General features: G+C 41.3%; 32 non-coding genes across 32 annotated transcripts; 14 read left to right on the top strand and 18 right to left on the bottom strand.

The window, feature by feature from the left end:
* Positions 1-713: 713 nt before the first annotated feature.
* On the bottom strand, positions 714-785 carry TRNAE-UUC (transfer RNA glutamic acid (anticodon UUC)). Its single transcript has one exon. It is a non-coding gene; the product is annotated as a tRNA-Glu (tRNA).
* Positions 786-1,893: 1,108 nt separating this feature from the next.
* On the bottom strand, positions 1,894-1,965 carry TRNAE-UUC (transfer RNA glutamic acid (anticodon UUC)). The gene has a single exon. It is a non-coding gene; the product is annotated as a tRNA-Glu (tRNA).
* Positions 1,966-2,079: 114 nt separating this feature from the next.
* Positions 2,080-2,152, top strand: TRNAM-CAU (transfer RNA methionine (anticodon CAU)). The gene has a single exon. It is a non-coding gene; the product is annotated as a tRNA-Met (tRNA).
* Positions 2,153-2,932: 780 nt separating this feature from the next.
* On the bottom strand, positions 2,933-3,004 carry TRNAE-UUC (transfer RNA glutamic acid (anticodon UUC)). Its single transcript has one exon. It is a non-coding gene; the product is annotated as a tRNA-Glu (tRNA).
* Positions 3,005-3,118: 114 nt separating this feature from the next.
* Positions 3,119-3,191, top strand: TRNAM-CAU (transfer RNA methionine (anticodon CAU)). Its single transcript has one exon. It is a non-coding gene; the product is annotated as a tRNA-Met (tRNA).
* Positions 3,192-4,112: 921 nt separating this feature from the next.
* On the bottom strand, positions 4,113-4,184 carry TRNAE-UUC (transfer RNA glutamic acid (anticodon UUC)). The gene has a single exon. It is a non-coding gene; the product is annotated as a tRNA-Glu (tRNA).
* A 116-nt stretch (positions 4,185-4,300) lies between these two features.
* On the top strand, positions 4,301-4,373 carry TRNAM-CAU (transfer RNA methionine (anticodon CAU)). The gene has a single exon. It is a non-coding gene; the product is annotated as a tRNA-Met (tRNA).
* A 780-nt stretch (positions 4,374-5,153) lies between these two features.
* TRNAE-UUC (transfer RNA glutamic acid (anticodon UUC)) lies at positions 5,154-5,225 on the bottom strand. The gene has a single exon. It is a non-coding gene; the product is annotated as a tRNA-Glu (tRNA).
* A 122-nt stretch (positions 5,226-5,347) lies between these two features.
* TRNAM-CAU (transfer RNA methionine (anticodon CAU)) lies at positions 5,348-5,420 on the top strand. Its single transcript has one exon. It is a non-coding gene; the product is annotated as a tRNA-Met (tRNA).
* A 779-nt stretch (positions 5,421-6,199) lies between these two features.
* Positions 6,200-6,271, bottom strand: TRNAE-UUC (transfer RNA glutamic acid (anticodon UUC)). The gene has a single exon. It is a non-coding gene; the product is annotated as a tRNA-Glu (tRNA).
* A 112-nt stretch (positions 6,272-6,383) lies between these two features.
* Positions 6,384-6,456, top strand: TRNAM-CAU (transfer RNA methionine (anticodon CAU)). The gene has a single exon. It is a non-coding gene; the product is annotated as a tRNA-Met (tRNA).
* Positions 6,457-7,379: 923 nt separating this feature from the next.
* On the bottom strand, positions 7,380-7,451 carry TRNAE-UUC (transfer RNA glutamic acid (anticodon UUC)). Its single transcript has one exon. It is a non-coding gene; the product is annotated as a tRNA-Glu (tRNA).
* Positions 7,452-8,559: 1,108 nt separating this feature from the next.
* On the bottom strand, positions 8,560-8,631 carry TRNAE-UUC (transfer RNA glutamic acid (anticodon UUC)). The gene has a single exon. It is a non-coding gene; the product is annotated as a tRNA-Glu (tRNA).
* Positions 8,632-8,744: 113 nt separating this feature from the next.
* TRNAM-CAU (transfer RNA methionine (anticodon CAU)) lies at positions 8,745-8,817 on the top strand. Its single transcript has one exon. It is a non-coding gene; the product is annotated as a tRNA-Met (tRNA).
* Positions 8,818-9,597: 780 nt separating this feature from the next.
* On the bottom strand, positions 9,598-9,669 carry TRNAE-UUC (transfer RNA glutamic acid (anticodon UUC)). The gene has a single exon. It is a non-coding gene; the product is annotated as a tRNA-Glu (tRNA).
* A 113-nt stretch (positions 9,670-9,782) lies between these two features.
* On the top strand, positions 9,783-9,855 carry TRNAM-CAU (transfer RNA methionine (anticodon CAU)). The gene has a single exon. It is a non-coding gene; the product is annotated as a tRNA-Met (tRNA).
* A 920-nt stretch (positions 9,856-10,775) lies between these two features.
* Positions 10,776-10,847, bottom strand: TRNAE-UUC (transfer RNA glutamic acid (anticodon UUC)). Its single transcript has one exon. It is a non-coding gene; the product is annotated as a tRNA-Glu (tRNA).
* A 113-nt stretch (positions 10,848-10,960) lies between these two features.
* TRNAM-CAU (transfer RNA methionine (anticodon CAU)) lies at positions 10,961-11,033 on the top strand. Its single transcript has one exon. It is a non-coding gene; the product is annotated as a tRNA-Met (tRNA).
* A 780-nt stretch (positions 11,034-11,813) lies between these two features.
* On the bottom strand, positions 11,814-11,885 carry TRNAE-UUC (transfer RNA glutamic acid (anticodon UUC)). The gene has a single exon. It is a non-coding gene; the product is annotated as a tRNA-Glu (tRNA).
* Positions 11,886-11,998: 113 nt separating this feature from the next.
* TRNAM-CAU (transfer RNA methionine (anticodon CAU)) lies at positions 11,999-12,071 on the top strand. Its single transcript has one exon. It is a non-coding gene; the product is annotated as a tRNA-Met (tRNA).
* Positions 12,072-12,991: 920 nt separating this feature from the next.
* TRNAE-UUC (transfer RNA glutamic acid (anticodon UUC)) lies at positions 12,992-13,063 on the bottom strand. Its single transcript has one exon. It is a non-coding gene; the product is annotated as a tRNA-Glu (tRNA).
* A 113-nt stretch (positions 13,064-13,176) lies between these two features.
* Positions 13,177-13,249, top strand: TRNAM-CAU (transfer RNA methionine (anticodon CAU)). Its single transcript has one exon. It is a non-coding gene; the product is annotated as a tRNA-Met (tRNA).
* A 923-nt stretch (positions 13,250-14,172) lies between these two features.
* On the bottom strand, positions 14,173-14,244 carry TRNAE-UUC (transfer RNA glutamic acid (anticodon UUC)). The gene has a single exon. It is a non-coding gene; the product is annotated as a tRNA-Glu (tRNA).
* A 113-nt stretch (positions 14,245-14,357) lies between these two features.
* TRNAM-CAU (transfer RNA methionine (anticodon CAU)) lies at positions 14,358-14,430 on the top strand. Its single transcript has one exon. It is a non-coding gene; the product is annotated as a tRNA-Met (tRNA).
* A 920-nt stretch (positions 14,431-15,350) lies between these two features.
* Positions 15,351-15,422, bottom strand: TRNAE-UUC (transfer RNA glutamic acid (anticodon UUC)). Its single transcript has one exon. It is a non-coding gene; the product is annotated as a tRNA-Glu (tRNA).
* Positions 15,423-15,535: 113 nt separating this feature from the next.
* TRNAM-CAU (transfer RNA methionine (anticodon CAU)) lies at positions 15,536-15,608 on the top strand. Its single transcript has one exon. It is a non-coding gene; the product is annotated as a tRNA-Met (tRNA).
* Positions 15,609-16,531: 923 nt separating this feature from the next.
* Positions 16,532-16,603, bottom strand: TRNAE-UUC (transfer RNA glutamic acid (anticodon UUC)). The gene has a single exon. It is a non-coding gene; the product is annotated as a tRNA-Glu (tRNA).
* A 1,109-nt stretch (positions 16,604-17,712) lies between these two features.
* On the bottom strand, positions 17,713-17,784 carry TRNAE-UUC (transfer RNA glutamic acid (anticodon UUC)). Its single transcript has one exon. It is a non-coding gene; the product is annotated as a tRNA-Glu (tRNA).
* A 115-nt stretch (positions 17,785-17,899) lies between these two features.
* Positions 17,900-17,972, top strand: TRNAM-CAU (transfer RNA methionine (anticodon CAU)). The gene has a single exon. It is a non-coding gene; the product is annotated as a tRNA-Met (tRNA).
* Positions 17,973-18,893: 921 nt separating this feature from the next.
* On the bottom strand, positions 18,894-18,965 carry TRNAE-UUC (transfer RNA glutamic acid (anticodon UUC)). Its single transcript has one exon. It is a non-coding gene; the product is annotated as a tRNA-Glu (tRNA).
* Positions 18,966-19,078: 113 nt separating this feature from the next.
* TRNAM-CAU (transfer RNA methionine (anticodon CAU)) lies at positions 19,079-19,151 on the top strand. Its single transcript has one exon. It is a non-coding gene; the product is annotated as a tRNA-Met (tRNA).
* A 920-nt stretch (positions 19,152-20,071) lies between these two features.
* TRNAE-UUC (transfer RNA glutamic acid (anticodon UUC)) lies at positions 20,072-20,143 on the bottom strand. Its single transcript has one exon. It is a non-coding gene; the product is annotated as a tRNA-Glu (tRNA).
* Between the last annotated feature and the right edge of the window lie 553 nt (positions 20,144-20,696).

Here is a 20,696-nt window from a genome sequence, read left to right on the forward strand (position 1 = left end):
AAGGCAAGTGGACCAAATGAATGGCTTAAAGCTGTGGGGTAAGGATTTTCTTTTTTCATCCACAAAGAACAACTCCAACTCCAGCTGCTTAACTCTGCAGTGATCTGGTCGGCCTATGAATTTAATAATCTGAAAACTGTGAGTTTGATCCTCACTTTGGGCAATTTTTCCATCTTTTGCCATGAGGTTTGGTTGACTTCTTGTCTTTAGCCATGAGAGACACAACTGGGCAATTTTCTTGTCTTTAGCCATGAGGTTTTGCTGAATTCCTTAAGAGATGGGCATGAGTTTAGCTTAGAAGGCAAGTGGACCAAATGAATGGCTTAAAGCTGTGGGGTAATGATTTTCTTTTTCCATCCACAAAGTACAACTCCAACTCCAGCTGCTTAACTCTGCAGTGATCTGGTCGGCCTATGAATTTAATAATCTGAAAACTGTGAGTTTAATCCTCACACCAGGCAATTTTTCCATCTTTTGCCATGAGGTTTGGTTGACTTCCTTAGCATCATAGAGTTAGAAAGTGGAGAAGGGGATGAGTTTAGCTTTGAAGCCAAGTGGGATCTTGAGAAAATGGATATAATAAATGGCTAACAACAGATGTGTTCCGATTTCTTTCTTTTCACCCACAAAGACCAACTAGAACTCCGTCCGCTTCACTTTCAAATGACCTCACCCTCCTTTGAACTTGCCTGCAAGTTTATAAAAAAAACACTTTCCCATACCGGGAGTCAAACCCGGGCCGCCTGGGTGAAAACCAGGAATCCTAACCGCTAGACCATATGGAACCTGCTTCTGCCACAGTTTTTTTGTATGAGGAAAAAAAAGTAAAAAAGTGATCTAAAATTTGTATTCTTTTGAATTATCCGCTTGGCACTGGATCACAGCACCATGTCACTTGCCTCGTTAGCGCAGTAGGTAGTGCGTCAGTCTCATAATCAGAAGGTCGAGAGTTCGATCCTCACACGGGGCAATTTTTCTTGGCTTTATCCATGAGGTTTTGTTGATTTCCTTAAGAGATGGGCATGAGTTTAGCTTAGAAGGCAAGTGGACCAAATGAATGGCTTAAAGCTGTGGGGTAAGGATTTTCTTTTTTCATCCACAAAGAACAACTCCAACTCCAGCTGCTTAACTCTGCAGTGATCTGGTCGGCCTATGAATTTAATAATCTGAAAACTGTGAGTTTGATCCTCACTTTGGGCAATTTTTCCATCTTTTGCCATGAGGTTTGGTTGACTTCTTGTCTTTAACCATGAGAGACAAAACTGGGCAATTTTCTTGTCTTTAGCCATGAGGTTTTGTTGATTTCCTTAAGAGATGGGCATGAGTTTAGCTTAGAAGGTAATTTTTCCATCTTTTGCCATGAGGTTTGGTTGACTTCTTGTCTTTAGCCATGAGAGACAAAACTGGGCAATTTTCTTGTCTTTAGCCATGAGGTTTTGCTGAATTCCTTAAGAGATGGGCATGAGTTTAGCTTAGAAGGCAAGTGGACCAAATGAATGGCTTAAAGCTGTGGGGTAATGATTTTCTTTTTCCATCCACAAAGTACAACTCTAACTCCAGCTGCTTAACTCTGCAGTGATCTGGTTGGCCTATGAATTTAATAATCTGAAAACTGTGAGTTTAATCCTCACACCAGGCAATTTTTCCATCTTTTGCCACGAGGTTTTGTTGACTTCCTTAGCATCATAGAGTTAGAAAGTGGAGATGGGTATGAGTTTAGCTTTGAAGCCAAGTGGGATCTTGAGAAAATGGATATAATAAATGGCTAACAACAGATGTGTTCCGATTTCTTTCTTTTCACCCACAAAGACCAACTAGAACTCCGTCCGCTTCACTTTCAAATGACCTCACCCTCCTTTGAACTTGCCTGCAAGTTTATAAAAAAAGTACACATTCCCATACCGGGAGTCGAACCCGGGCCGCCTGGGTGAAAACCAGGAATCCTAACCGCTAGACCATATGGGACCTGCTTCTGCCACAGTTTTTTTGTATGAGGAAAAAAAAAAGTAAAAAAGTGATCTAAAATTTGTATTCTTTTGAATTATCCGCTTGGCACTGGATCATACTACCATGCCACTTGCTTCGTTAGCGCAGTGGGTAGCGCGTCAGTCTCATAATCTGAAGGTCGTGAGTTCGATCCTCACACGGGGCAAGTTTTCTTGGCTTTAGCCATGAGGTTTTGTTGATTTCCTTAAGAGATGGGCATGAGTTTAGCTTAGAAGGCAAGTGGACCAAATGAATGGCTTAAAGCTGTGGGGTAAGGATTTTCTTTTTTCATCCACAAAGAACAACTCCAACTCCAGCTGCTTAACTCTGCAGTGATCTGGTCGGCCTATGAATTTAATAATCTGAAAACTGTGAGTTTGATTCCCACACCGGGCAATTTTTCCATCTTTTGCCATGAGGTTTGGTTGACTTCTTGTCTTTAGCCATGAGAGACAAAACTGGGCAATTTTCTTGGCTTTAGCCATGAGGTTTTGTTGATTTCCTTAAGAGATGGGCATGAGTTTAGCTTAGAAGGCAAGTGGACCAAATGAATGGCTTAAAGCTGTGGGGTAATGATTTTCTTTTTCCATCCACAAAGTACAACTCCAACTTCAGCTGCTTAACTCTGCAGTGATCTGGTCGGCCTATGAATTTAATAATCTGAAAACTGTGAGTTTAATCCTCACACCAGGCAATTTTTCCATCTTTTGCCATGAGGTTTGGTTGACTTCCTTAGCATCATAGAGTTAGAAAGTGGAGATGGGGATGAGTTTAGCTTTGAAGCCAAGTGGGATCTTGAGAAAATGGATATAATAAATGGCTAACAACAGATGTGTTCCGATTTCTTTCTTTTCACCCACAAAGACCAACTAGAACTCCGTCCGCTTCACTTTCAAATGACCTCACCCTCCTTTGAACTTGCCTGCAAGTTTATAAAAAAAACACATTCCCATACCAGGAGTCGAACCCGGGCCGCCTGGGTGAAAACCAGGAATCTTAACCGCTAGACCATATGGGACCTGCTTCTGCCACAGTTTTTTTGTTGGAGGAAAAAAAAAAGTAAAAAAGTGATCTAAAATTTGTATTCTTTTGAATTATCCGCTTGGCACTGGATCATACCACCATGCCACTTGCCTCGTTAGCGTAGTAGGTAGCGCGTCAGTCTCATAATCTGAAGGTCGTGAGTTCAATCCTCACACGGGGCAATTTTTCTTGGCTTTAGCCATGAGGTTTTGTTGATTTCCTTAAGAGATGGGCATGAGTTTAGCTTAGAAGGCAAGTGGACCAAATGAATGGCTTAAAGCTGTGGGGTAATGATTTTCTTTTTTCATCCACAAAGAACAACTCCAACTCCAGCTGCTTAACTCTGCAGTGATCTGGTCGGCCTATGAATTTAATAATCTGAAAACTGTGAGTTTGATTCCCCCACCGGGCAATTTTTCCATCTTTTGCCATGAGGTTTGGTTGACTTCTTGTCTTTAGCCATGAGAGACAAAACTGGGCAATTTTCTTGTCTTTAGCCATGAGGTTTTGTTGATTTCCTTAAGAGATGGGCATGAGTTTAGCTTAGAAGGTAATTTTTCCATCTTTTGCCATGAGGTTTGGTTGACTTCTTGTCTTTAGCCATGAGAGACAAAACTGGGCAATTTTCTTGTCTTTAGCCATGAGGTTTTGCTGAATTCCTTAAGAGATGGGCATGAGTTTAGCTTAGAAGGCAAGTGGACCAAATGAATGGCTTAAAGCTGTGGGGTAATGATTTTCTTTTTCCATCCACAAAGTACAACTCCAACTCCAGCTGCTTAACTCTGCAGTGATCTGGTCGGCCTATGAATTTAATAATCTGAAAACTGTGAGTTTAATCCTCACACCAGGCAATTTTTCCATCTTTTGCCACGAGGTTTGGTTGACTTCCTTAGCATCATAGAGTTAGAAAGTGGAGATGGGTATGAGTTTAGCTTTGAAGCCAAGTGGGATCTTGAGAAAATGGATATAATAAATGGCTAACAACAGATGTGTTCCGATTTCTTTCTTTTCACCCACAAAGACCAACTAGAACTCCGTCCGCTTCACTTTCAAATGACCTCACCCTCCTTTGAACTTGCCTGCAAGTTTATAAAAAAAACACATTCCCATACCTGGAGTCGAACCCGGGCCGCCTGGGTGAAAACCAGGAATCCTAACCGCTAGACCATATGGGACCTGCTTCTGCCACAGTTTTTTTGTATGAGGAAAAAAAAAAAAGTAAAAAAGTGATCTAAAATTTGTATTCTTTTGAATTATCCGCTTGGCACTGGATCATACCACCATGCCACTTGCCTCGTTAGCGCAGTAGGTAGCGCGTCAGTCTCATAATCTGAAGGTCGTGAGTTCGATCCTCACACGGGGCAATTTTTCTTGGCTTTAGCCATGAGGTTTTGTTGATTTCCTTAAGAGATGGGCATGAGTTTAGCTTAGAAGGCAAGTGGACCAAATGAATGGCTTGAAGCTGTGGGGTAAGGATTTTCTTTTTTCATCCACAAAGAACAACTCCAACTCCAGCTGCTTAACTCTGCAGTGATCTGGTCGGCCTATGAATTTAATAATCTGAAAACTGTGAGTTTGATCCTCACTTTGGGCAATTTTTCCATCTTTTGCCATGAGGTTTGGTTGACTTCTTGTCTTTAGCCATGAGAGACACAACTGGGCAATTTTCTTGTCTTTAGCCATGAGGTTTTGCTGAATTCCTTAAGAGATGGGCATGAGTTTAGCTCAGAAGGCAAGTGGACCAAATGAATGGCTTAAAGCTGTGGGGTAATGATTTTCTTTTTCCATCCACAAAGTACAACTCCAACTCCAGCTGCTTAACTCTGCAGTGATCTGGTCGGCCTATGAATTTAATAATCTGAAAACTGTGAGTTTAATCCTCACACCAGGCAATTTTTCCATCTTTTGCCATGAGGTTTGGTTGACTTCCTTAGCATCATAGAGTTAGAAAGTGGAGATGGGGATGAGTTTAGCTTTGAAGCCAAGTGGGATCTTGAGAAAATGGATATAATAAATGGCTAACAACAGATGTGTTCCGATTTCTTTCTTTTCACCCACAAAGACCAACTAGAACTCCGTCCGCTTCACTTTCAAATGACCTCACCCTCCTTTGAACTTGCCTGCAAGTTTATAAAAAAAACACATTCCCATACCGGGAGTCAAACCCGGGCCGCCTGGGTGAAAACCAGGAATCCTAACCGCTAGACCATATGGGACCTGCTTCTGCCACAGTTTTTTTGTTGGAGGAAAAAAAAAAGTAAAAAAGTGATCTAAAATTTGTATTCTTTTGAATTATCCGCTTGGCACTGGATCATACCATCATACCACCCTGCCACTTGCCTCGTTAGCGTAGTAGGTAGCGCGTCAGTCTCATAATCTGAAGGTCGTGAGTTCGATCCTCACACGGGGCAATTTTTCTTGGCTTTAGCCATGAGGTTTTGTTGATTTCCTTAAGAGATGGGCATGAGTTTAGCTTAGAAGGCAAGTGGACCAAATGAATGGCTTAAAGCTGTGGGGTAATGATTTTCTTTTTTCATCCACAAAGAACAACTCCAACTCCAGCTGCTTAACTCTGCAGTGATCTGGTCGGCCTATGAATTTAATAATCTGAAAACTGTGAGTTTGATTCCCACACCGGGCAATTTTTCCATCTTTTGCCATGAGGTTTGGTTGACTTCTTGTCTTTAGCCATGAGAGACAAAACTGGGCAATTTTCTTGTCTTTAGCCATGAGGTTTTGTTGATTTCCTTAAGAGATGGGCATGAGTTTAGCTTAGAAGGCAAGTGGACCAAATGAATGGCTTAAAGCTGTGGGGTAATGATTTTCTTTTTCCATCCACAAAGTACAACTCCAACTCCAGCTGCTTAACTCTGCAGTGATCTGGTCGGCCTATGAATTTAATAATCTGAAAACTGTGAGTTTAATCCTCACACCAGGCAATTTTTCCATCTTTTGCCATGAGGTTTGGTTGACTTCCTTAGCATCATAGAGTTAGAAAGTGGAGATGGGGATGAGTTTAGCTTTGAAGCCAAGTGGGATCTTGAGAAAATGGATATAATAAATGGCTAACAACAGATGTGTTCCGATTTCTTTCTTTTCACCCACAAAGACCAACTACAACTCCATCCGCTTCACTTTCCAATGACCTCACCCTCATTGAACTTGCCTGCAAGTTTATAAAAAAAACACATTCCAATACCGGGAGTCGAACCCGGGCCGCCTGGGTGAAAACCAGGAATCCTAACTGCTAGACCATATTGGACCTACTTCTGCCATTTTTTTTTGTTTGAGGAAAAAAAAAGTAAAAAAGTGATCTAAAATTTGTATTCTTTTGAATTATCAGCTTGGCACTGGATCATACCACCATGCCGCTTGCCTCGTTAGCGCAGTAGGTAGCGTGTCAGTCTCATAATCTGAAGGTCGTGAGTTCAATCCTCACACGGGGCAATTTTTCTTGGCTTTAGCCATGAGGTTTTGTTGATTTCCTTAAGAGATGGGCATGAGTTTAGCTTAGAAGGCAAGTGGACCAAATGAATGGCTTAAAGCTGTGGGGTAAGGATTTTCTTTTTACATCCACAAAGAACAACTCCAACTCCAGCTGCTTAACTCTGCAGTGATCTGGTCGGCCGATGAATTTAATAATCTGAAAACTGTGAGTTTGATTCTCACACCGGGCAATTTTTCCATCTTTTGCCATGAGGTTTGGTTGACTTTTTGTCTTTAGCCATGAGAGACAAAACTGGGCAATTTTCTTGTCTTTAGCCATGAGGTTTTGTTGATTTCCTTAAGAGATGGGCATGAGTTTAGCTTAGAAGGTAATTTTTCCATCTTTTGCCATGAGGTTTGGTTGACTTCTTGTCTTTAGCCATGAGAGACAAAACTGGGCAATTTTCTTGTCTTTAGCCATGAGGTTTTGCTGAATTCCTTAAGAGATGGGCATGAGTTTAGCTTAGAAGGCAAGTGGACCAAATGAATGGCTTAAAGCTGTGGGGTAATGATTTTCTTTTTCCATCCACAAAGTACAACTCCAACTCCAGCTGCTTAACTCTGCAGTGATCTGGTCGGCCTATGAATTTAATAATCTGAAAACTGTGAGTTTAATCCTCACACCAGGCAATTTTTCCATCTTTTGCCATGAGGTTTGGTTGACTTCCTTAGCATCATAGAGTTAGAAAGTAGAGATGGGGATGAGTTTAGCTTTGAAGCCAAGTGGGATCTTGAGAAAATGGATATAATAAATGGCCAACAACAGATGTGTTCCGATTTCTTTCTTTTCACCCACAAAGACCAACTAGAACTCCGTCCGCTTCACTTTCAAATGACCTCACCCTCCTTTGAACTTGCCTGCAAGTTTATAAAAAAAACACACATTCCCATACCGGGAGTCGAACCCGGGCCGCCTGGGTGAAAACCAGGAATCCTAACCGCTAGACCATATGGGACCTGCTTCTGCCACAGTTTTTTTGTATGAGGAAAAAAAAAAGTTAAAAAGTGATCTAAAATTTGTATTCTTTTGAATTATCCGCTTGGCACTGGATCATATCACCATGGCACTTGCCTCATTAGTGCAGTATGTAGCGCGTCAGTTTCATAATCTGAAGGTTGTGAGTTCGATCCTCACAGGGGGCAATTTTTCTTGGCTTTAGCCATGAGGTTTTGTTGATTTCTTTAAGAGATGGGCATGAGTTTAGCTTAGAAGGCAAGTGGACCAAATGAATGGCTTAAAGCTGTGGGGCAAGGATTTTCTTTTTTCATCCACAAAGAACAACTCCAACTCCAGCTGCTTAACTCTGCAGTGATCTGGTCGGCCTATGAATTTAATAATCTGAAAACTGTGAGTTTGATCCTCACTTTGGGCAATTTTTCCATCTTTTGCCATGAGGTTTGGTTGACTTCTTGTCTTTAGCCATGAGAGACAAAACTGGGCAATTTTCTGGTCTTTAGCCATGAGGTTTTGTTGATTTCCTTAAGAGATGGGCATGAGTTTAGCTTAGAAGGTAATTTTTCCATCTTTTGCCATGAGGTTTGGTTGACTTCTTGTCTTTAGCCATGAGAGACACAACTGGGCAATTTTCTTGTCTTTAGCCATGAGGTTTTGCTGAATTCCTTAAGAGATGGGCATGAGTTTAGCTTAGAAGGCAAGTGGACCAAATGAATGGCTTAAAGCTGTGGGGTAATGATTTTCTTTTTCCATCCACAAAGTACAACTCCAACTCCAGCTGCTTAACTCTGCAGTGATCTGGTCGGCCTATGAATTTAATAATCTGAAAACTGTGAGTTTAATCCTCACACCAGGCAATTTTTCCATCTTTTGCCATGAGGTTTGGTTGCCTTCTTTAGCATCATAGAGTTAGAAAGTGGAGATGGGGATGAGTTTAGCTTTGAAGCCAAGTGGGATCTTGAGAAAATGGATATAATAAATGGCTAACAACAGATGTGTTCCGATTTCTTTCTTTTCACCCACAAAGACCAACTAGATCTCCGTCCGCTTCACTTTCAAATGACCTCACCCTCCTTTGAACTTGCCTGCAAGTTTATAAAAAAAACACATTCCCATACCGGGAGTCAAACCCGGGCCGCCTGGGTGAAAACCAGGAATCCTAACCGCTAGACCATATGGGACCTGCTTCTGCCACAGTTTTTTTGTATGAGGAAAAAAAAAGTAAAAAAGTGATCTAAAATTTGTATTCTTTTGAATTATCCGCTTGGCACTGGATCATACCACCATGCCACTTGCCTCGTTAGCGTAGTAGGTAGCGCGTCAGTCTCATAATCTGAAGGTCGTGAGTTCGATCCTCACACAGGGCAATTTTTCTTGGCTTTAGCCATGAGGTTTTGTTGATTTCCCTAAGAGATGGGCATGAGTTTAGCTTAGAAGGCAAGTGGACCAAATGAATGGCTTAAAGCTGTCGGGTAAGGATTTTCTTTTTTCATCCACAAAGAACAACTCCAACTCTAGCTGCTTAACTCTGCAGTGATCTGGTCGGCCTATGAATTTAATAATCTGAAAACTGTGAGTTTGATCCTCACTTTGGGCAATTTTTCCATCTTTTGCCATGAGGTTTGGTTGACTTCTTGTCTTTAGCCATGAGAGACACAACTGGGCAATTTTCTTGTCTTTAGCCATGAGGTTTTGCTGAATTCCTTAAGAGATGGGCATGAGTTTAGCTTAGAAGGCAAGTGGACCAAATGAATGGCTTAAAGCTGTGGGGTAATGATTTTCTTTTTCCATCCACAAAGTACAACTCCAACTCCAGCTGCTTAACTCTGCAGTGATCTGGTCGGCCTATGAATTTAATAATCTGAAAACTGTGAGTTTAATCCTCACACCAGGCAATTTTTCCATCTTTTGCCATGAGGTTTGGTTGACTTCCTTAGCATCATAGAGTTAGAAAGTGGAGATGGGGATGAGTTTAGCTTTGAAGCCAAGTGGGATCTTGAGAAAATGGATATAATAAATGGCTAACAACAGATGTATTCCGCTTTCTTTCTTTTCACCCACAAAGACCAACTAGTACTCCGTCCGCTTCACTTTCAAATGACCTCACCCTCCTTTGAACTTGCCTGCAAGTTTATAAAAAAAACACATTCCCATACCGGGAGTCGAACCCGGGCCGCCTGGGTGAAAACCAGGAATCCTAACCGCTAGACCATATGGGACCTGCTTCAGCCACAGTTTTTTTGTATGAGGAAAAAAAAAGTAAAAAAGTGATCTAAAATTTGTATTCTTTTGAATTATCAGCTTGGCACTGGATCATACCACCATGCCACTTGCCTCGTTAGCGCAGTAGGTAGCGCGTCAGTCTCATAATCTGAAGGTCGTGAGTTCAATCCTCACACGGGGCTATTTTTCTTGGCTTTAGCCATGAGGTTTTGTTGATTTCCTTAAGAGATGGGCATGAGTTTAGCTTAGAAGGCAAGTGGACCAAATGAATGGCTTAAAGCTGTGGGGTAAGGATTTTCTTTTTACATCCACAAAGAACAACTCCAACTCCAGCTGCTTAACTCTGCAGTGATCTGGTCGGCCCATGAATTTAATAATCTGAAAACTGTGAGTTTGATTCTCACACCGGGCAATTTTTCCATCTTTTGCCATGAGGTTTGGTTGACTTCTTGTCTTTAGCCATGAGAGACAAAACTGGGCAATTTTCTTGTCTTTAGCCATGAGGTTTTGTTGATTTCCTTAAGAGATGGGCATGAGTTTAGCTTAGAAGGTAATTTTTCCATCTTTTGCCATGAGGTTTGGTTGACTTCTTGTCTTTAGCCATGAGAGACAAAACTGGGCAATTTTCTTGTCTTTAGCCATGAGGTTTTGCTGAATTCCTTAAGAGATGGGCATGAGTTTAGCTTAGAAGGCAAGTGGACCAAATGAATGGCTTAAAGCTGTGGGGTAATGATTTTCTTTTTCCATCCACAAAGTACAACTCCAACTCCAGCTGCTTAACTCTGCAGTGATCTGGTCGGCCTATGAATTTAATAATCTGAAAACTGTGAGTTTAATCCTCACACCAGGCAATTTTTCCATCTTTTGCCATGAGGTTTGATTGACTTCCTTAGCATCATAGAGTTAGAAAGTAGAGATGGGGATGAGTTTAGCTTTGAAGCCAAGTGGGATCTTGAGAAAATGGATATAATAAATGGCTAACAACAGATGTGTTCCGATTTCTTTCTTTTCACCCACAAAGACCAACTACAACTCCATCCGCTTCACTTTCCAATGACCTCACCCTCATTGAACTTGCCTGCAAGTTTATAAAAAAAACACATTCCCATACCGGGAGTCGAACCCGGGCCACCTGGGTGAAAACCAGGAATCCTAACCGCTAGACCATATGGGACCTGCTTCTGCCACAGTTTTTTTGTATGAGGAAAAAAAAAGTAAAAAAGTGATCTAAAATTTGTATTCTTTTGAATTATCCGCTTGGCACTGGATCATACCACCATGCCACTTGCCTCGTTAGCGTAGTAGGTAGCGCGTCAGTCTCATAATCTGAAGGTCGTGAGTTCGATCCTCACACAGGGCAATTTTTCTTGGCTTTAGCCATGAGGTTTTGTTGATTTACTTAAGAGATGGGCATGAGTTTAGCTTAGAAGGCAAGTGGACCAAATGAATGGCTTAAAGCTGTCGGGTAAGGATTTTCTTTTTTCATCCACAAAGAACAACTCCAACTCTAGCTGCTTAACTCTGCAGTGATCTGGTCGGCCTATGAATTTAATAATCTGAAAACTGTGAGTTTGATCCTCACTTTGGGCAATTTTTCCATCTTTTGCCATGAGGTTTGGTTGACTTCTTGTCTTTAGCCATGAGAGACACAACTGGGCAATTTTCTTGTCTTTAGCCATGAGGTTTTGCTGAATTCTTTAAGAGATGGGCATGAGTTTAGCTTAGAAGGCAAGTGGACCAAATGAATGGCTTAAAGCTGTGGGGTAATGATTTTCTTTTTCCATCCACAAAGTACAACTCCAACTCCAGCTGCTTAACTCTGCAGTGATCTGGTCGGCCTATGAATTTAATAATCTGAAAACTGTGAGTTTAATCCTCACACCAGGCAATTTTTCCATCTTTTGCCATGAGGTTTGGTTGACTTCCTTAGCATCATAGAGTTAGAAAGTGGAGATGGGGATGAGTTTAGCTTTGAAGCCAAGTGGGATCTTGAGAAAATGGATATAATAAATGGCTAACAACAGATGTATTCCGCTTTCTTTCTTTTCACCCACAAAGACCAACTAGTACTCCGTCCGCTTCACTTTCAAATGACCTCACCCTCCTTTGAACTTGCCTGCAAGTTTATAAAAAAAACACATTCCCATACCGGGAGTCGAACCCGGGCCGCCTGGGTGAAAACCAGGAATCCTAACCGCTAGACCATATGGGACCTGCTTCAGCCACAGTTTTTTTGTATGAGGAAAAAAAAAGTAAAAAAGTGATCTAAAATTTGTATTCTTTTGAATTATCAGCTTGGCACTGGATCATACCACCATGCCACTTGCCTCGTTAGCGCAGTAGGTAGCGCGTCAGTCTCATAATCTGAAGGTCGTGAGTTCAATCCTCACACGGGGCTATTTTTCTTGGCTTTAGCCATGAGGTTTTGTTGATTTCCTTAAGAGATGGGCATGAGTTTAGCTTAGAAGGCAAGTGGACCAAATGAATGGCTTAAAGCTGTGGGGTAAGGATTTTCTTTTTACATCCACAAAGAACAACTCCAACTCCAGCTGCTTAACTCTGCAGTGATCTGGTCGGCCCATGAATTTAATAATCTGAAAACTGTGAGTTTGATTCTCACACCGGGCAATTTTTCCATCTTTTGCCATGAGGTTTGGTTGACTTCTTGTCTTTAGCCATGAGAGACAAAACTGGGCAATTTTCTTGTCTTTAGCCATGAGGTTTTGTTGATTTCCTTAAGAGATGGGCATGAGTTTAGCTTAGAAGGTAATTTTTCCATCTTTTGCCATGAGGTTTGGTTGACTTCTTGTCTTTAGCCATGAGAGACAAAACTGGGCAATTTTCTTGTCTTTAGCCATGAGGTTTTGCTGAATTCCTTAAGAGATGGGCATGAGTTTAGCTTAGAAGGCAAGTGGACCAAATGAATGGCTTAAAGCTGTGGGGTAATGATTTTCTTTTTCCATCCACAAAGTACAACTCCAACTCCAGCTGCTTAACTCTGCAGTGATCTGGTCGGCCTATGAATTTAATAATCTGAAAACTGTGAGTTTAATCCTCACACCAGGCAATTTTTCCATCTTTTGCCATGAGGTTTGATTGACTTCCTTAGCATCATAGAGTTAGAAAGTAGAGATGGGGATGAGTTTAGCTTTGAAGCCAAGTGGGATCTTGAGAAAATGGATATAATAAATGGCTAACAACAGATGTGTTCCGATTTCTTTCTTTTCACCCACAAAGACCAACTACAACTCCATCCGCTTCACTTTCCAATGACCTCACCCTCATTGAACTTGCCTGCAAGTTTATAAAAAAAACACATTCCAATACCGGGAGTCGAACCCGGGCCGCCTGGGTGAAAACCAGGAATCCTAACTGCTAGACCATATTGGACCTACTTCTGCCACTGTTTTTTTGTTTGAGGAAAAAAAAAGTAAAAAAGTGATCTAAAATTTGTATTCTTTTGAATTATCAGCTTGGCACTGGATCATACCACCATGCCACTTGCCTCGTTAGCGCAGTAGGTAGCGCGTTAGTCTCATAATCTGAAGGTCGTGAGTTCAATCCTCACACGGGGCAATTTTTCTTGGCTTTAGCCATGAGGTTTTGTTGATTTCCTTAAGAGATGGGCATGAGTTTAGCTTAGAAGGCAAGTGGACCAAATGAATGCCTTAAAGCTGTGGGGTAAGGATTTTCTTTTTACATCCACAAAGAACAACTCCAACTCCAGCTGCTTAACTCTGCAGTGATCTGGTCGGCCGATGAATTTAATAATCTGAAAACTGTGAGTTTGATTCTCACACCGGGCAATTTTTCCATCTTTTGCCATGAGGTTTGGTTGACTTCTTGTCTTTAGCCATGAGAGACAAAACTGGGCAATTTTCTTGTCTTTAGCCATGAGGTTTTGTTGATTTCCTTAAGAGATGGGCATGAGTTTAGCTTAGAAGGTAATTTTTCCATCTTTTGCCATGAGGTTTGGTTGACTTCTTGTCTTTAGCCATGAGAGACAAAACTGGGCAATTTTCTTGTCTTTAGCCATGAGGTTTTGCTGAATTCCTTAAGAGATGGGCATGAGTTTAGCTTAGAAGGCAAGTGGACCAAATGAATGGCTTAAAGCTGTGGGGTAATGATTTTCTTTTTCCATCCACAAAGTACAACTCCAACTCCAGCTGCTTAACTCTGCAGTGATCTGGTCGGCCTATGAATTTAATAATCTGAAAACTGTGAGTTTAATCCTCACACCAGGCAATTTTTCCATCTTTTGCCATGAGGTTTGGTTGACTTCCTTAGCATCATAGAGTTAGAAAGTAGAGATGGGGATGAGTTTAGCTTTGAAGCCAAGTGGGATCTTGAGAAAATGGATATAATAAATGGCCAACAACAGATGTGTTCCGATTTCTTTCTTTTCACCCACAAAGACCAACTAGAACTCCGTCCGCTTCACTTTCAAATGACCTCACCCTCCTTTGAACTTGCCTGCAAGTTTATAAAAAAAACACACATTCCCATACCGGGAGTCGAACCCGGGCCGCCTGGGTGAAAACCAGGAATCCTAACCGCTAGACCATATGGGACCTGCTTCAGCCACAGTTTTTTTGTATGAGGAAAAAAAAAGTAAAAAAGTGATCAAAAATTTGTATTCTTTTGAATTATCAGCTTGGCACTGGATCATACCACCATGCCACTTGCCTCGTTAGCGCAGTAGGTAGCGCGTCAGTCTCATAATCTGAAGGTCGTGAGTTCAATCCTCACACGGGGCTATTTTTCTTGGCTTTAGCCATGAGGTTTTGTTGATTTCCTTAAGAGATGGGCATGAGTTTAGCTTAGAAGGCAAGTGGACCAAATGAATGGCTTAAAGCTGTGGGGTAAGGATTTTCTTTTTACATCCACAAAGAACAACTCCAACTCCAGCTGCTTAACTCTGCAGTGATCTGGTCGGCCCATGAATTTAATAATCTGAAAACTGTGAGTTTGATTCTCACACCGGGCAATTTTTCCATCTTTTGCCATGAGGTTTGGTTGACTTCTTGTCTTTAGCCATGAGAGACAAAACTGGGCAATTTTCTTGTCTTTAGCCATGAGGTTTTGTTGATTTCCTTAAGAGATGGGCATGAGTTTAGCTTAGAAGGTAATTTTTCCATCTTTTGCCATGAGGTTTGGTTGACTTCTTGTCTTTAGCCATGAGAGACAAAACTGGGCAATTTTCTTGTCTTTAGCCATGAGGTTTTGCTGAATTCCTTAAGAGATGGGCATGAGTTTAGCTTAGAAGGCAAGTGGACCAAATGAATGGCTTAAAGCTGTGGGGTAATGATTTTCTTTTTCCATCCACAAAGTACAACTCCAACTCCAGCTGCTTAACTCTGCAGTGATCTGGTCGGCCTATGAATTTAATAATCTGAAAACTGTGAGTTTAATCCTCACACCAGGCAATTTTTCCATCTTTTGCCATGAGGTTTGATTGACTTCCTTAGCATCATAGAGTTAGAAAGTAGAGATGGGGATGAGTTTAGCTTTGAAGCCAAGTGGGATCTTGAGAAAATGGATATAATAAATGGCTAACAACAGATGTGTTCCGATTTCTTTCTTTTCACCCACAAAGACCAACTACAACTCCATCCGCTTCACTTTCCAATGACCTCACCCTCATTGAACTTGCCTGCAAGTTTATAAAAAAAACACATTCCAATACCGGGAGTCGAACCCGGGCCGCCTGGGTGAAAACCAGGAATCCTAACTGCTAGACCATATTGGACCTACTTCTGCCGCTGTTTTTTTGTTTGAGGAAAAAAAAAGTAAAAAAGTGATCTAAAATTTGTATTCTTTTGAATTATCAGCTTGGCACTGGATCATACCACCATGCCACTTGCCTCGTTAGCGCAGTAGGTAGCGCGTCAGTCTCATAATTTGAAGGTCGTGAGTTCAATCCTCACACGGGGCAATTTTTCTTGGCTTTAGCCATGAGGTTTTGTTGATTTCCTTAAGAGATGGGCATGAGTTTAGCTTAGAAGGCAAGTGGACCAAATGAATGGCTTAAAGCTGTGGGGTAAGGATTTTCTTTTTACATCCACAAAGAACAACTCCAACTCCAGCTGCTTAACTCTGCAGTGATCTGGTCGGCCGATGAATTTAATAATCTGAAAACTGTGAGTTTGATTCTCACACCGGGCAATTTTTCCATCTTTTGCCATGAGGTTTGGTTGACTTCTTGTCTTTAGCCATGAGAGACAAAACTGGGCAATTTTCTTGTCTTTAGCCATGAGGTTTTGTTGATTTCCTTAAGAGATGGGCATGAGTTTAGCTTAGAAGGTAATTTTTCCATCTTTTGCCATGAGGTTTGGTTGACTTCTTGTCTTTAGCCATGAGAGACAAAACTGGGCAATTTTCTTGTCTTTAGCCATGAGGTTTTGCTGAATTCCTTAAGAGATGGGCATGAGTTTAGCTTAGAAGGCAAGTGGACCAAATGAATGGCTTAAAGCTGTGGGGTAATGATTTTCTTTTTCCATCCACAAAGTACAACTCCAACTCCAGCTGCTTAACTCTGCAGTGATCTGGTCGGCCTATGAATTTAATAATCTGAAAACTGTGAGTTTAATCCTCACACCAGGCAATTTTTCCATCTTTTGCCATGAGGTTTGGTTGACTTCCTTAGCATCATAGAGTTAGAAAGTAGAGATGGGGATGAGTTTAGCTTTGAAGCCAAGTGGGATCTTGAGAAAATGGATATAATAAATGGCCAACAACAGATGTGTTCCGATTTCTTTCTTTTCACCCACAAAGACCAACTAGAACTCCGTCCGCTTCACTTTCAAATGACCTCACCCTCCTTTGAACTTGCCTGCAAGTTTATAAAAAAAACACACATTCCCATACCGGGAGTCGAACCCGGGCCGCCTGGGTGAAAACCAGGAATCCTAACCGCTAGACCATATGGGACCTGCTTCTCCCCCCGGTTTTTTTGTATGAGGAAAAAAAAAAGTAAAAAAGTGATCTAAAATTTGTATTCTTTTGAATTATCCGCTTGGCACTGGATCATATCACCATGCCACTTGCCTCATTAGTGCAGTAGGTAGCGCGTCAGTTTCATAATCTGAAGGTTGTGAGTTCGATCCTCACAGGGGGCAATTTTTCTTGGCTTTAGCCATGAGGTTTTGTTGATTTCCTTAAGAGATGGGCATGAGTTTAGCTTAGAAGGCAAGTGGACCAAATGAATGGCTTAAAGCTGTGGGGTAAGGATTTTCTTTTTTCATCCACAAAGAACAACTCCAACTCCAGCTGCTTAACTCTGCAGTGATCTGGTCAGCCTATGAATTTAATAATCTGAAAACTGTGAGTTTGATCCTCACTTTGGGCAATTTTTCCATCTTTTGCCATGAGGTTTGGTTGACTTCTTGTCTTTAGCCATGAGAGACAAAACTGGGCAATTTTCTGGTCTTTAGCCATGAGGTTTTGTTGATTTCCTTAAGAGATGGGCATGAGTTTAGCTTAGAAGGTAATTTTTCCATCTTTTGCCATGAGGTTTGGTTGACTTCTTGTCTTTAGCCATGAGAGACAAAACTGGGCAATTTTCTTGTCTTTAGCCATGAGGTTTTGCTGAATTCCTTAAGAGATGGGCATGAGTTTAGCTTAGAAGGCAAGTGGACCAAATGAATGGCTTAAAGCTGTGGAGTAATGATTTTCTTTTTCCATCCACAAAGTACAACTCCAACTCCAGCTGCTTAACTCTGCAGTGATCTGGTCGGCCTATGAATTTAATAATCTGAAAACTGTGAGTTTAATCCTCACACCAGGCAATTTTTCCATCTTTTGCCATGAGGTTTGGTTGACTTCCTTAGCATCATAGAGTTAGAAAGTGGAGATGGGGATGAGTTTAGCTTTGAAGCCAAGTGGGATCTTGAGAAAATGGATATAATAAATGGCTAACAACAGATGTGTTCCGATTTCTTTCTTTTCACCCACAAAGACCAACTACAACTCCATCCGCTTCACTTTCCAATTACCTCACCCTCCTTTGAACTTGCCTGCAAGTTTATAAAAAAAACATATTCCCATACCAGGAGTCGAACCCGGGCCGCCTGGGTGAAAACCAGGAATCCTAACCGTTAGACCATATGGGACCTACTTCTGCCACTGTTTTTTTGTTTGAGGAAAAAAAAAAAGTAAAAAAGTGATCTAAAATTTGTATTCTTTTGAATTATCAGCTTGGCACTGGATCATACCACCATGCCACTTGCCTCGTTAGCGCAGTAGGTAGCGCGTCAGTCTCATAATCTGAAGGTCGTGAGTTCAATCCTCACACGGGGCAATTTTTCTTGGCTTTAGCCATGAGGTTTTGTTGAATTCCTTAAGAGATGGGCATGAGTTTAGCTTAGAAGGCAAGTGGACCAAATGAATGGCTTAAAGCTGTGGGGTAATGATTTTCTTTTTTCATCCACAAAGAACAACTCCAACTCCAGCTTCTTAACTCTGCAGTGATCTGGTCGGCCTATGAATTTAATAATCTGAAAACTGTGAGTTTGATTCCCACACCGGGCAATTTTTCCATCTTTTGCCATGAGGTTTGGTTGACTTCTTGTCTTTAGCCATGAGAGACAAAACTGGGCAATTTTCTTGTCTTTAGCCATGAGGTTTTGTTGATTTCCTTAAGAGATGGGCATGAGTTTAGCTTAGAAGGAAATTTTTCCATCTTTTGCCATGAGGTTTGGTTGACTTCTTGTCTTTAGCCATGAGAGACAAAACTGGGCAATTTTCTTGTCTTTAGCCATGAGGTTTTGCTGAATTCCTTAAGAGATGGGCATGAGTTTAGCTTAGAAGGCAAGTGGACCAAATGAATGGCTTAAAGCTGTGGGGTAATGATTTTCTTTTTCCATCCACAAAGTACAACTCCAACTTCAGCTGCTTAACTCTGCAGTGATCTGGTCGGCATATGAATTTAATAATCTGAAAACTGTGAGTTTAATCCTCACACCAGGCAATTTTTCCATCTTTTGCCATGAGGTTTGGTTGACTTCCTTAGCATCATAGAGTTAGAAAGTGGAGATGGGGATGAGTTTAGCTTTGAAGCCAAGTGGGATCTTGAGAAAATGGATATAATAAATGGCTAACAACAGATGTGTTCCGATTTCTTTCTTTTCACCCACAAAGACCAACTAGAACTCCGTCCGCTTCACTTTCAAATGACCTTACCCTCCTTTGAACTTGCCTGCAAGTTTATAAAAAAAACACATTCCCATACCGGGAGTCGAACCCAGGCCGCCTGGGTGAAAACCAGGAATCCTAACCGCTAGACCATATGGGACCTGCTTCAGCCACAGTTTTTTTGTATGAGGAAAAAAAAAGTAAAAAAGTGATCTAAAATTTGTATTCTTTTGAATTATCAGCTTGGCACTGGATCATACCACCATGCCACTTGCCTCGTTAGCGCAGTAGGTAGCGCGTCAGTCTCATAATCTGAAGGTCGTGAGTTCAATCCTCACACGGGGCTATTTTTCTTGGCTTTAGCCATGAGGTTTTGTTGATTTCCTTAAGAGATGGGCATGAGTTTAGCTTAGAAGGCAAGTGGACCAAATGAATGGCTTAAAGCTGTGGGGTAATGATTTTCTTTTTTCATCCACAAAGAACAACTCCAACTCCAGCTGCTTAACTCTGCAGTGATCTGGTCGGCCTATGAATTTAATAATCTGAAAACTGTGAGTTTGATCCTCACTTTGGGCAATTTTTCCATCTTTTGCCATGAGGTTTGGTTGACTTCTTGTCTTTAGCCATGAGAGACAAAACTGGGCAATTTTCTTGTCTTTAGCCATGAGGTTTTGTTGATTTCCTTAAGAGATGGGCATGAGTTTAGCTTAGAAGGTAATTTTTCCATCTTTTGCCATGAGGTTTGGTTGACTTCTTGTCTTTAGCCATGAGAGACAAAACTGGGCAATTTTCTTGTCTTTAGCCATGAGGTTTTGCTGAATTCCTTAAGAGATGGGCATGAGTTTAGCTTAGAAGGCAAGTGGACCAAATGAATGGCTTAAAGCTGTGGGGTAATGATTTTCTTTTTCCATCCACAAAGTACAACTCCAACTCCAGCTGCTTAACTCTGCAGTGATCTGGTCGGCCTATGAATTTAATAATCTGAAAACTGTGAGTTTAATCCTCACACCAGGCAATTTTTCCATCTTTTGCCATGAGGTTTGATTGACTTCCTTAGCATCATAGAGTTAGAAAGTAGAGATGGGGATGAGTTTAGCTTTGAAGCCAAGTGGGATCTTGAGAAAATGGATATAATAAATGGCTAACAACAGATGTGTTCCGATTTCTTTCTTTTCACCCACAAAGACCAACTACAACTCCATCCGCTTCACTTTCCAATGACCTCACCCTCATTAAACTTGCCTGCAAGTTTATAAAAAAAACACATTCCAATACCGGGAGTCGAACCCGGGCCGCCTGGGTGAAAACCAGGAATCCTAACTGCTAGACCATATTGGACCTACTTCTGCCACTGTTTTTTTGTTTGAGGAAAAAAAAAGTAAAAAAGTGATCTAAAATTTGTATTCTTTTGAATTATCCGCTTGGCACTGGATCATATCACCATGCCACTTGCCTCATTAGTGCAGCATGTAGCGCGTCAGTTTCATAATCTGAAGGTTGTGAGTTCGATCCTCACAGGGGGCAATTTTTCTTGGCTTTAGCCATGAGGTTTTGTTGATTTCTTTAAGAGATGGGCATGAGTTTAGCTTAGAAGGCAAGGGGACCAAATGAATGGCTTAAAGCTGTGGGGTAAGGATTTTCTTTTTTCATCCACAAAGAACAACTCCAACTCCAGCTGCTTAACTCTGCAGTGATCTGGTCAGCCTATGAATTTAATAATCTGAAAACTGTGAGTTTGATCCTCACTTTGGGCAATTTTTCCATCTTTTGCCATGAGGTTTGGTTGACTTCTTGTCTTTAGCCATGAGAGACAAAACTGGGCAATTTTCTGGTCTTTAGCCATGAGGTTTTGTTGATTTCCTTAAGAGATGGGCATGAGTTTAGCTTAGAA

The sequence above is a fragment of the Hyla sarda genome, chromosome 4 (assembly GCF_029499605.1).
Source record: "Hyla sarda isolate aHylSar1 chromosome 4, aHylSar1.hap1, whole genome shotgun sequence".
NCBI classification, from domain to species: domain Eukaryota; kingdom Metazoa; phylum Chordata; class Amphibia; order Anura; family Hylidae; genus Hyla; species Hyla sarda.